Raw genomic sequence first — 12,778 nt, forward strand, 5'->3', positions numbered from 1 at the left:
TGTCTGTCTTGGATTTTGACGCCAATAGCATAAATCGACAAAGAATCTCAAATATGTACTTTCATTTGGGACTGGGCCACATTTCCTAAAATTGGTTGGTCATGTAGAGGATAGGCGAAAAAACCCAATAATTTTTTTCTAAATGGGATTTTTCTTTGAGGGCTCCTATCTTCCCTCCAGAGGCATCTTCGAACTTCGAAGGTACGAATTTTTCTGAATAACTTTAACCTCATTATGAAGGTCGCTTCGCTGCTGAAATAATGTCTTGACACATTTCGTAGCTAATTTCTTCTCAACCTGTGTTATCATTCTGTTTTTTATAGATATCAATTTTATTTTCAAATATTACGACAATGACGACGTGGCGCGACGATGCTCCAACAAGGACATTTAAATAAAATAGTACGTTGAACCGCGAGGCGAGATTCTATTTAATTTATTAGATCACACGAATACCAACGTGAAAGTTTCAAGCTATGATAAATCTATCGCCGCTTGTCAAGACTTCTCGGCTTCATTTACACAAGTAAAGGTGTAGGTAGGTAGGGTAGTGGGTCTGGGTACCTTTACGTAGCTATGCTATAATAACATTGGTGGAAATTTCCTTCTCTCGCTCATGCCGACGTGGTTGTGTACTCGTCTACGTCTACGTAAAGCGGATCATTTATTTAACACAATCCCGCCAGCACAGCCAAATGTAGGTACACAACGCTCGGTGTGTTTTTCATATATTTATAATAGCGTAACACTGTACAATACTACCCTTTCTGCTTCTTTTTCTCGTACCTCCATAACGAATAGTGAGATTAGCGCGAACATCCGCTATTTAAGCATAGCCATCCAATTCAGCTTTTCTTGGTACACGACAGCTATTATTTTCCCTGAAGATGTCCAACGCTTCGCTTTTATTGAAGTAAGAGATATCGTATTCGATGTAGGATCCCAGGTTTTGATCCATAATTTCGCTGATTAACTCACCTGTGGAATGAGAAATTGAAAAAAATCGTTGATTTCTTCGCAATTTTTTTGGATGGAGACAGTTCATTCAGGGAACTCAGCGTGTGAATTTTGAGAAAAATTGTATGATTGAACGTGTCTCATCCCTTCGAAACGCAGCAGCCAATTCGAAGGTTTTTCTGTTTCATTTTTTCTTTCACGTCACACATGCATTACGTGTAGAAAATATAGTCCCCAGAGTAGAAATTAAAAAACAACAGCTTGTCGTATATTCGCGTTTGAAACGGTAATTGACCAACGAAAATAAATTTTACTCGATTGTAATGTTACACACGGTCGTCTGGGTACATTTACAATCATATACCTAGTACGTTAAAATGGACATGGAAAAATTCTCGAAGGTGCATTTAAAAAAGATAAATAGCGTTTATCGAGAATACGATGTACGTTAAGAGCATTAAGTATATTATGAAACTTTTGACCATTATATGGTTGTGTAACTCTTGTGTTTTATATGCCGTTTAACGAAACCGACTTCGTGATAAATTTTCCTCTATTGAAACAATTATTGCTACCGAAGGGGTTGCGCGTAGCTTTTACTCTGATTATGGCGCTTTTATTGTTCCTCGCATTGTCGTATACACGATGATTGGTTATAATTAAGAATATCCATTAGTGTATGAGCAGATAGTGTAAGTAGGAGTAGTGGAATTGCCGTTGGCGGTGTAGGCTGCTTGGCTGCTGCACAGTTAGGAGTTGGTGGTACGAGCCGAATCCGTGTGTGTCGAATGGGGTGCATAACGTGGTGCCTGGTTATGTGGTATTTACGGCGAACCGATATGCAACTTTATCAACGTGATTTAGAGCAGGTTTCTGGGTATGATGGTTGGAAAAGGAGTGGAAGGGAAGTAAGTCTAGTTGGAGGCGTTGCGTTGGTCGAGTTTCAAGTTGATTTTATCTGCTTGAGATTCGAGTTCGGCTCGAGGTTTATTCCTAGCTAATTTCTTCTTCATTATATTTTAAATTTTTAAGGCGAATTTCACTGTTCATGTGGTCTTGGTTTCGTAACTTCTTAATACTTCATTTTTTTCCAACTATTTCGTCTGACGTGAGTTGAAGATTTCACTACTCAATATTGTCACATTTACGCGATATCTGAGCAAGCAGATTCAATCCGAGAAAGAATACTTTGACTCAATTTCAAAGCATTTCCACCCCTCCCATTGCAAAATTGAGAAATCTGAAGATGTAGATAAGGGTGATGATGATTTGGCCAAATTCACGATGCTGATAAATGATTGGTAGACCTTCTATAATTTCGATTCCTCAATCGCCGAACAATTTTATGAACGTGAAAGATCGACACTGTTCTGTATTCGTTTATATTATTCTGTAGCGTAACTGTATTAAACGGCTTTAGTATTTTGTAAGATAATTGCTTGCTTTGTTTGCCTCATGTATACATTATAATAGCCTCGAATTGAGAATACCTGCGTTGCCGTCGAAAAGTTCATTCGTGCAGATCAGCGTAAGGTTAGGGTTGGGTGTTGTATTGCATTTGCACGTTCTAGAGATTTACGCGCCGTATCGTCGCGTCTTTCGGTCCGAAATGCGATGCAATTTTTTCTTGTTCGAACCAGAAATAAGGGGGATTTATTATGAGGATCTTCACCTCGCTCATACTGCTCTTAAATGGAGTTCTCGAAAGTTTCATTAATACCGGATAATGGTCCAGCTGCGAGTAATCATTAATCGTGTCCAAAGAAGTTACTCGGATGGTAGTTCAGGTTTTATTGAAAATGGCTGAGGCGAATTATCAAGTGTACGAGACTAGCTATTAAATAGTTGGGTGTTGAAATGGGCTTTTAACACCTCGCTTAATCTGTTCGCGCGTATCGTCGTTATAATTAACCGTAATTGAACTTAAGTTTGGTAGGAATTTGTATCACCATTGTCTTCACCGTTGCTACCGGTTGTTGAAGATTTGTGTATGTACGATTTTGTATCATTAACCCTTTGATACTTGAGAGGAGAGTTATGATCATTGTGTAAAAGTTGTATGTACTGTTTGGAGAGAATGACGATCTCGCAGGATCTCGTAGTTTCGTTTCGTTCTTAAGCAGACAAATGTTGAAAAATTTTACTCGCCTACAGATGTTTCTCATCCTATTGTCATGGTTGTCAGTTTCTCCACGGAATGCTCCCCGGTCAGCCGCGTACCTATCTAAGACTTGCAAGTTTCAACGATGATAAATATAAGAGTGACAGAAAATATAACCAATGAAAATTTCAAATTTCACCCTTTCACTTGTTATTTTCTTATCAATTTCAGCATTATTCAGTGATTGGAATAATTTTTTGATTTCCGGCTTCAAAAATATTGAAAAAAAACACCACTCATAGATGATCGATTTTTAAATCGAGTGGATTTTATTTCTCAATTATTAGCCTATAGCCCAACGATCTACTTGTTTGGTAATGTATTTTCCCAAGGAAAGCGCCCCAAAAATTTTCGAAATCGGGTCAAAACATTGAAAAGTTGTTTTTTACTTCAGAGCCTGTGTCAATTGCAGGATTTTTAAGCTGCATAGGTACGATTTTGGTTGATAAATGAATACTAACTACTCTGCGGAGTTTTATTTAATCATGAAAATGAACCCTCGTTGTGAGAAGTCGAAATCGAATCATGAAATCGCTTCGAAGGAAGCTAAAATGATCAAACTAGCGTATACTCAGGCAGAAATCCACGAAACACAGCAATTCAATTAGATCGTCATATTGGATGAAAATCTTCTAGTTTTGTTATCAATCAATGGATGTTCGATGAGCAAATTCCTGGTTTGTAATGTTGGTGTGACTGAATGACAGTCAACGACGTCGTTATGATTTCGAACTTGCCGGGTATAATTTGTTTTATAACGTGGCTATCAGTAACTTTCAAATGCGTACGTCAACGTAATACATATTAACGTTAACCGCGTCGATAAATTAAGTATTTAAATGAAATTGTATAATGCATTAAGAATGAAAAACATATATCCGCAAAAAGATCTCTGCCAAAGAATTTCTACTTCCTCAGCCCCCCTTTTCAAAAACATTCAACAATTATTACAAAGAAAATGACGACGAAAAACAATTTTGAAAAAAATTACAACTTTATGAACGAAAATCAATTATAAAAAGTCGAAAATCTTACTCGAATCGTCATCGAACTCAATTGATTAAAATCGCAGTAAAATTCCACGAAGAAATACGTCGAAAACATTTAAAATTGAAAAGATTTTCATTTTTACGTAGTTTTGCGTAAACGCAAACAAACGAATGTAAATACGTAGAACGAAGCTGAAAAGCTTCCAAGACTTTACATAACGTACTTACTTGACTCAATGAATATCAAAACAATAATAAAACGTAAACGCAAAGCTCAAACAAGATTTGAAAATCTCGAATATTCAAAATTTCAAAACAAAACTTTTGACATGAATTCTATAAAGAATAAAATATCTGAAAATCGTAACACTTTATTATAATAAATTACCAATATAACATGAAAAAAAAAATTGAAAATTATATCTAATATAAAAATTTAGTGTTTATGGAAAAAGTGAATCCTCGCCTAAAAACTGTAATTTGATTATGAATACAGATTTTGAAAATCAGTCCAGTAAAAGAATCATGGTAAACAAGTGTGATGCATTCACTGTCAAATAAATGAAAACAATTTTTATTATTCGATTGATGAAAGTATAGTATGATTCAAATTGGTAATGTTAAGTGAAATCTGCCATAATAGGTATTCTTTAATAAAAAAAAAAGAGGATGAAAGTCGAAAGTTTTTAAAATTAATTTTAATTTGTAAATAGGTGGATAATTCATTCGACTTTTTTTTTGATTAGAGAATATCGCGGCAGATTCCTCCTAACATTACTAATTTGAATCATATACTTTCATCAGTCGAATTTTTAAAAATTGTTTTTCATTTCTTTGAGAGTGAATGCATCACACTTGTTCACCATGATTCTTGTAAGAAACTCCATTTTCGTGTGTCTGGTTATAATACCAGTTGTCAGAATATGAGTATAGCATTCTCATCAGTGACGTTTTGTAATTGTCGCTTTGTGCTCAAAAACACATCATATCCTTTCCTCCTCATCTTTAAGGTATTCTTCCAATTGAATTTTTCACAAATTTCACCACTATAGCTATTAGCTATCTTCATTTGTGAATGAAACTTTCGTTGTTTTGAAATCACATTTGGAGAAAAACATGCCCAAAGCAGCAGTTGGCAATTCATCTGCAGGAATAATAGTCCTTTCTTGACCAAAAATTTTTTGTAAGTTGACGAGACTGACGCGGCGAGATACTTGATGACTCGTCGAGCGCTCTCTAAAAGCGAAAAGTCTGTCTTTGAAATTGTTGCGCCAAGATGTCGACTTCTTTTCGGAATTGTTTGGTCGGAGAGAGAGAAGATTTACTTACCTATTGTGGGGGCCACAGCTACTAAAACCCAATTTGGTTTATTCCTGGCTATGAAGATGCTTTCGAAGGCTTTGATGTTACGTTCGTAGACACCGTGTACTTCGGTGTCGGACAAAACAAACGTGCTCTCTAAATTTGAAACAGTCAACTTTCACTGCTTAGCAGTCACGACATTTTGCCTTTTTAAAAGCAGTAGTTTTTCACTGCAAAACAGTGATAAATCTACTGAATTGGTCAGTCAAAATGACTTTTTAGTTTTTACTGACCAATTCAGTAGATTTATCACTGTTTTGCAGTGAAAAACTACTGCTTTTAAAAAGGCAAAATGTCGTGACTGCCAAGTAGTGAAATTTGACTGTTTTAAATTTAGAGAGTGATAAACACGCCTAGTTGTGCCCAAACACTTGATCAGTGCCATGAGTTTCGGAAATTCCTCTAGTACCTGTAGGTCAGACCTGTAGTGTTATCTTATTCATAAGCACTTCAGTCAGAAGATTGGACACAATGAACTTCACAAGTCTGATGCGAGTTTTTTTCTCATCTTTTTCATTCAACTAACCGAACATTCGTGTTACCTCAGTATTACTTTTAGAAAAACTGAAATTAGTTTATTTCAATTCATTTGTCCTTGAATTTGATTGCACTATGTAGTCCATATTTTAATTTACTGATTTGGACAGCAAAACAAAGTTCTTTCATATCGTTCATTGTATAGCCTTAATTTTACTTGAAAACAGTGATTGGATGTATTTATCAGGACATATGCAGTTCCTATGGATCTGTAATCTTCAATGAGCCCATCAAAATCGGCGATAGCGTACAATTTACGTTCATTTTGGCGAACCATATTATGTATTTTACCACTTGATGAGATTTTGGAATACATATGAAGATGAAAATATAGAGAAATAGTAAGCAAAAACAAAAAAAACAGAAAAAAAAATCAAAATGACGGACTGAACTTGCAAATGATTTTTTTTTCTTACAATTTTTACTATTCTTCACTTTTATTTTCCAACATCTCAACAAATGCATGAATTTTTTTTTCCAAAATGAACGAAAGTGCTATGCTACATCTCATGTAGGTGGTATGTTCGATGCTAAATGAATCCTTTTTTGCGTTAGCACATTGACAAATATTTCACCTGCGAAATTCTTTAGGCACATTTAACTCTTATTTATTTATTGATTTATTATTGCTGACGAAAATGTTAGATTGTACGGAGTATATCAGATGAAAATCATATTATCATTTTCATGTTTAACGAAAAATTCCTCCACCTTCTCGCCGCCGCGCCATCACGCTTCTGTATTTACAGTTGTGGTGCTCTGTGCAGTGTGACCGTCGATAGTAATGAAGGTGAACGTCGGATAATGTAAATAATTGAACTCGATTTCCAATCAATTACCGCAACGATGTCATTGTGATTGATGCTGCAACGTGTACCGTGGAAGTGTGATTTAGTGATAAGCTCGACTAAGTAGCGTTAAGACGTGCTTTATCTTTGTAACGCATCTGTAAAGTTCTACTTTACATTCTTTTTTCTAAGCGAACGCGTCAATACCGTGGCAAAAGATAATGTTTTTTTTGTTCGTCTCTTTCTCTCAGTTGATTTCTTCTTTCTTTGCTTACCTCGCGCCGTCGTCGTCAGATATTTATATGATTTATGATTGCCGAGGATAAAGTTGAAATTATTTGATAATGCATTTTAAATTCGATTTTATTTAAAAAATGTTCCGTACGGTATTCTAAACATGTACGTTGGATGCGAGTATGGTTAGGTCGCGGTGATGATGTATGATATCGAGTTGACGTGTCTTGAACGAAGACGACTATGACGACGACGATGGTGTATACGATGTACGTGTATTTATCGCGCGGTTAGAAAATGTGAATAAGTGTATGGGTGTCTGTGTGACTGGAAGCGTATTGGTGGTACTTTTTTTTCGTTTATTTGTCATTGTCGTCGTCGATTTGAAGGATCAAGCGCGTAAACGAGCTTTTTCTGGAGTTGAAATTCTTTAGCGAGATGGATGAGTTGGGTGGAAGTGTGTTGTAAATTCAAATTGGATATGGGATGAGGTAATTTTAGCTGTACTGTAGTTAGAGAACAGTTTAGATCGAATTGATTGCCAGTTTCACATGTATTGTTTCAATGATTGTTGTATTTTTGAATCCAATTGTTCGAACTAAATGAAACTCCATATTTTACGACTAAATATGTAACTTACCCACTAATCGCATCAACATAATTTGAAATTATTATTTCATTTGAGAGTTTCCCACATACTCTCAGATCATCCCTACGTGTAATTAAATTGCCTGATCCTGAAGATGAGATTACGAGTCAGTATGATGATGACCCAGTCTCAAATGAAAGTATTTGAGATTCTGGATCGATCTATGCTAATAATGCCATCAAAGTCCAAGACCGCTTTGAGGGGTTGAAATTTTATAAATATAAGAGCTCATTTTGGGAAAAATTCGTGTCCAGAAAATTTTTTCTTCGCCAATATTTCGCAAAATTAAGCATGCCAAAATACTGAAAAATATCGTTCTTGAAGCTGGAAAAATATTTTGGAACGCAGTGATGCCAATTTTTTGGTCATTTGTCAATTTGAAAAATCAATAAAAATATCCCGAAAAGGTTATGAATTTTTTTTTGATTTTTCAAAATGGCAAATGATACTGCACTGCTTTCCATGATATTTGGTTTCAGAAATGATATCTTTCATAATTTTAGCATAATTATCTCGAAATATTTGCGAGAAGAAGTTTTCAAAAGACAATTCGTCTGAAAATTAGCAATTTGCAAATTTTCAATCGCTCAGTAGATTCGTAAAAGTAGCCCAGGATTTCGGCGGCCATGGCATAAATCGACGTAGAACTCTAAAAACCACATGAAGCTCTTTGCGGAATTTGGTTAATGCATAGTAATAACATTTGAGAATATCATCATTTTGATCTTGAATATGTACACTATATTGAAGTTGATCGAAAACACTCGTTGAATGTAGTATGTATGTACGTAGTATTCATCTATGTATGTGTCTCAGAGCTGCTTGCTTAGAAGCGATAATGTTCATCAAGTTGCGGTAGACAAATACCGCCCTGTCCAGCTCCCGATCTTACAACATCGAATTAAATTTTTAAAATGATGAATTGTTACGTACGTAAACCATTTCTCCACCTCGGGACCATTACGACACGATGATTTATCAAGTAACGAACTCCTCCGTGTCAAATACTACCTTAGTTGGTGTACGTGAAATGGAATGTGTTCAAATGTCTCGGTTTTTTGATGCATGTCACATGTACCTATTGCTCTCATTGCCTTGCCATCAAACAGTAATCCACAAAAAAAAACATAATCGAAAGGGTGGCCGGGTAGTTGGTACACTGGATTTTTATCGACTCGATGGACATAGGATTAGGTTTCTTTTTTATTGTCATTTAAATGTATGTAGTATCATCGAATGTAGATTTTGGTTCATCGGTGCAGGATTACTGCTATAACTGTCTCTAAGATAAGTGATGAGCGTTGGTATTTGTTATGTATTTTTTATTTAGTCTGAGATAACTTGTACAAGTGTTTGATAATTACGTTGACGACGATGGTGATGGCAGTGATCACGCAAGAGATGTACTGTAAAAATGGTATTTTTAGATGTCATTGCCCTTCAACATCGTACCGTAAATGTGTTTACATCATACTTGCACCGTAAACGAAGGGCAACCATCGTAATTTTAGGGACGTAAGTCCAGTATCACGTCTCAGTTTTTTTTTTACCGTCCCTAGAGACGGAGAGTGATTTTCTTGAAAAATCAAAAAATTTTGTAGAATTTGAATGTTTTTTTTTTCTTTCTAATTTTTAAGCTCAACAAAAACAAATATGGAACTCAAATCATTATTATTGATTATTATTATACACTATGTTAATATTTGAACAGTTGACAAAACTTATTTATTTCGATCCAAATTTGTATCTAGGTCTATTATAACTTTATTTTCTGGATCTTCATTCGACGAGGTTTCCATTGAAATAGGATAAGATTCCAACTCCGTCACCGAATTTTCTACCGACTCTGTATCTGCTTTTTCTGACATATCATAATATTTATCGAATGATTTTACTCATTTTAAAATTATTTTTTTGAAAAAAAAAAAGAAGGAAAATTTAAACCACTTCACAATAAGATACGAAACAGTATAGTAATTATTGTTGCAGAGAATGATTGCTCATTGAACAAAAATACAAACAACACGCATGCTAGCCAAGCATTTCTCATTTGTCATTATTGACGTAAGAAATGAGCAAAATGAATCAATGCATATTATTGAATTTTGATTTGAAACAAAATAAGTAAAAAGCACAAAAAAACTTGAACTCATTTCACATCAAATAACCTAACAATCTGAAAACCTAATAACCTATAATCAAATAATTTCAGAAGTGTCTCGCTGAAGTTATACTTTTTTCTCTAACAATAGACCAAGTCTAAAAACAAAGGGGAGGTACAGGTTAAACTACATATTGTTTTGACCATATCGTCGTCGTCGTGAACTTTGAGGCCTCTCGATGTATTTGCAGGGTTGACTGTCTCTGCATTGTAAGCGTACGTTTTTCTGTTGGATAACGTTAACCATGATAGATTCTGATTCTTCAACAACGTATCGTCTTATGTGTTCATAAACGAAAAAATAACCCCGTGAGTTGAAATATAGGTAAGAAATGTGTCGCTCGACTTTGATAATGGAACTAATTGGTGAACTATGTTCTGTGTAAATCCAAGGGAAAGAATGCGACTAACCTTTCTAGTTTCTATAAGCGTGTAGTCGAACGTCTGAAACAGAAGTATTTTAATCATGTACATTTATTACCTATTTATATATTGTGGTCGATGAATGACGTCTTTCTCTGGAAACAACGCGTCTGATTCTGCTATTTAAATGACGTGTAAATCGTAATTTTCAGTTTGGAATCTTGTAATTACGCAAACTTTTATTCCCACAAAGCCAAGAATTTTTAAATTCCATCAAACGATTTGGAAAATTTTCAAATACTTGACAATGAATTCGAATTCGTATGAGTACCTTAGAGTCAAACCCGGAATTCTCCACTTTTCACTATTTTGAGAAAAATGCAAAAAACTGATGAAAGGTGGGTATCAGTAGTAGCAGGTTTCTGATCTCGCCTATATACAGTGCTTTGGGCAACAATCGAATTGACTAGAAAACATTTTTTTTAAGTCTTTCCATAGCAGTTATTCACGATACCATTTTGGAGAATTCTGGTTTTGACTCCAAGTCATTAAAAAATGTCGAAAATACACGAAAATGCATGATAAAATGAGGGATAATTCTAGATTCAAGTCTGTTGAAAGTATCTCAAGGTTGTTTACAGTCGACTGGAATAAAAAAAAAAATTTTTGAAGTATTTTTCAAGTTTGACTCGAACCCGGGACTTTGGACCCCCTCACCATCATGGCATCGAATGGGGTAAAATGTAGAATAGCAATTGATGTGTACCTAGTACCTACTAACTGTGCCCAAAACAACCATAATCTCATTTTTGAATATTTTGGACTTTTTTCGGAATTGGACTCGGACCAGGTACTTTGTACCTCGCTGACTGCGTCATTATGTCAGATTGGTAAAAACGGAGAATGGCAATCGATGCGTACCTACTAACTGTACCCAAAACGATCATAACCTCATTTTTGAAAAATTTGGAGAATTCTGGGTTTGACTCTGAGGTACTCGTATGTAGAACTCTTGACGACTTATGAGCAGAGTTTGAATTGCTGAGTTTTTTGTGGTTTAGGAGTCCCCCCCCCCCACCATGACTTGAAGTTGTGGTCAAAAAACGAAACAGCCCTGTGTTCTGCAAAAACAGTATCGCGGTCACCCGACATTTGTTCACGATGTTGCGAGAAATGAAAACTGTATATCGCCAAACTCGCTATCAAGGTGGACCCGGCTGTGCTGTTGCTCGGCAGCTCGGCGAATGATTCATTACAGTTATTATTCGCTTTGGGTGATAGTTTTAAAAGCGAATTTTAATTGCTCTACCATCCCTCGTATTTCATAAAAGCGCAAACACGTTTCTGTATTATTTTGTGTCCACGTTGCTACAGCCGTTCTCATCGTTACGTAAACGCCCGATTAAAAATTCGTAATTTATAGCGAATTTTACAATCGGTTTTTATCGGCTCGCTCTCTGTGTATGGCATTTTGCGTTCGGTGGCAACGTTTAAATTAACACGTGTTAATGGCGTTAAGAATAAAAAGCGAATTTATGCGCGATATAGTCGTTAATTAAGCCCGGCCATAAATAATATGGATACTGTCATCGGAAATTGTGGCAAATTCGGTAATTTATAGTTATGTAAATTCGTATCGTATCGTGTATAGTTTTGCGATCGCTGAGAGTAGGTATACTGTGCTGGATAGAGGCGGAAAAATAAATTAGATGAGTTCTACATATAACTTTAAAATATGTTTATCTGTTTATTTTCTGAACGTTCGAAAAATTCAAGTAATTTTGGAACTGATTCTTTTCCATCAGTTGTGGCTCACTTTTTTCAAAGTCCCATAAACCCATCGTTTTAATAGTTCAAGTCTTATCTACAATCTACATACCGTGGACTTCTTGCAACCTTTGGTAAAGGAGCAGGAACCCAAATCAGCTAGCTGCAATTGCTACAAAATAGAACAGATGTTAAACAAGTAGGTACCTAATGTTTGAAAATTATTAACGATATCAATGATCAAACATCATTGATGAGTTCATGACTCTTTTGAATTCTTACATGAAAAAGTTTCAAATGTTCACAAAATCTTGTTTCAGAAAAAGTTACGACTTTCTAAACAGGTCTTTCATTCTCCAACGGTCTTCAAAACATTATTTTCAATTGTTAATCGAAAAGATTCTGAAGGTGATTTATCACTGTTTTCATAGATTTTATGGCTTTTGGACTCGCTCGAAAGAGCTCTTAGGAGGTCAAAATTATTTCCCTAAGTTCGCTATTTTCATGTACCGACCTATTTTCTGGTTTAAAAATGTAAGAAGTCGCAATGCAAGGACAAAATACGCAAAAACGATTGAAATACTGATTTTAAAAATTCATTGTGATTTGTAATACCTACCTAAAATCACCTATCTATACTAGTAGTAGGCGGGTCACTTTGGGGGTCCTTTTTTTACATCACCTTTATGGCGAATTTTTCTTTTGGTTTTTTCCCTGGTATTTGGCTGGAAATCAGCGTAATTGAGTCTTTATAATAGCGAAAATGTCGATGCTATTTACGCGTCGCTAGCTCCCTTATAGTAAAAAAAG

General features: G+C 35.4%; 1 long non-coding RNA gene across 1 annotated transcript; it reads left to right on the forward strand.

The window, feature by feature from the left end:
• The first annotated feature begins 1,583 nt into the window (after positions 1-1,583).
• On the forward strand, positions 1,584-2,392 carry LOC135840929 (uncharacterized). Its single transcript, XR_010557810.1, has 2 exons — positions 1,584-1,865; positions 1,990-2,392. It is a non-coding gene; the product is annotated as an uncharacterized LOC135840929 (long non-coding RNA).
• Positions 2,393-12,778: the final 10,386 nt, after the last annotated feature.

Source organism: Planococcus citri, chromosome 3 (assembly GCF_950023065.1).
Source record: "Planococcus citri chromosome 3, ihPlaCitr1.1, whole genome shotgun sequence".
Lineage (NCBI taxonomy): Eukaryota > Metazoa > Arthropoda > Insecta > Hemiptera > Pseudococcidae > Planococcus > Planococcus citri.